Here is a 1,602-nt window from a genome sequence, read left to right on the forward strand (position 1 = left end):
GTCAGTTTAGTTCAGCTGGTGTCCAGAATCGGCTACTTTAGGATGGAGTTCTAACCGATGATCAGCTGCTTTTCCAAAAACGGTCATTTTTCTCCATTATTTAGAAAAGGGAGTACTCCCTATCCCATAGGAGGACAATAACAGAACAAAACAAAAACTGTCAATCACCCCCACCCCCCGCCTTCCTCTAACCACCATTTGTTTACTCTACTTTCATGGAAATGAAAAACAAAACAAATGGCTGTTTGTCCTTATGAAAGTAGGCCAAACAACCGCTGACAAACAAGAGGGGGAGTTGTAGGTCAGGGCGCCACAAGCCATGTGTAACTGTGCCTGTTAAAAGAGTGTGTCACGCTGTGGTAAGACACAATGGACACAATAACACACAGACAGTCCTGCCAGAGCTGCGGAACGCCGTCTAGACCAAACAAAAATGAATACTTCCATTAAACACTTTTGGAGAAGTGATTTGAATGTGATGTCTGAGTTCTTATCAAAGGATTAGGGAGATTGAATAGATTCAAAATATTTTTCCAACTCGATTATTTCATGAAAATTTGTAAAAAAATTGTGTCTTTATTAGTGTTTTCTGTTGAAACTAAAGACCACACAGCAGCTGATGAGGGTCGCCGTCCTCATCGCAGGTCAAAGTTCGATGCTTCATTTTCCTCCGCCGGCGCATAGGTCAGGATCCTCTGCGCCAAAAGAGCAATACTTGACACAACTTTGGTCCCCCTCCTGACCCGAATGCCGTCCCCCTGCTGTGTCTCCTCCACTAGAGTTCAGAAATCACTCCACAGCACAGTAGGATGAAAACACAAAGTACGACAATTATTTCTAAAACAAAAGCAAAACGGCTTCAGTGTGTTTGAGCTTTAATGGAAATGGACAATTCAGTCAATAATTGTTGATTATCACATCGACTGAAATGGTTTTGGCCTTTAATTTTAGTTCAAATAAAGGTTTTGTTTATTGCAAAAGCATCTTTTAATTGTCAAAACTTTAATAACAGGCAAAAAAACAACATAAATACAATTTTTTTTAGCTTTTATTGCCATTTTATACATAGATTTTTATACTTTTTTAGATTTTTATGTTTTTTTTCATCTTCCACTTGTTTTCAGAAATTGGATTATTAAAATAAGCGTAGGCAACACAATACAGATTTTGGAGGTGGCAGAAGTTGGCCTCCTAAAAGGCTTATAATTTGGACTACAATGACTTTATTCATTATAATATAATAACAGTAACTGTTTGTGTGCCCGCCCTCACCTCCCACAAACACACACTCTTTTGTCTCCTGCCCTGTTGTCTGCTATAATACCTCAGGTTAGACACGCGCACACAAACAGATGCCCCCTCGGGCTCATTCAAATAAAGCGGGCACGGGATGGACGGCCCGGGGTCCACAGGCCTGCCAGCCTCATGGCATTGTGTCCCCCTCGGGCAGGCAGCCGGCCTCCCTAAATACCCTTTTGTCTTGGGTTAGAAACAAAGCGGTGGCCAAGCCGCCGGTGTGGCACACGCACAGCCACTCATCCCCCTGGTCCGTGACCCAAACAGGTGGATAGGAGTGAAGGGCTGGTTGTGGCGTGTGGATGG

The sequence above is a fragment of the Oryzias melastigma genome, linkage group LG22, assembly GCF_002922805.2.
Source record: "Oryzias melastigma strain HK-1 linkage group LG22, ASM292280v2, whole genome shotgun sequence".
Lineage (NCBI taxonomy): Eukaryota > Metazoa > Chordata > Actinopteri > Beloniformes > Adrianichthyidae > Oryzias > Oryzias melastigma.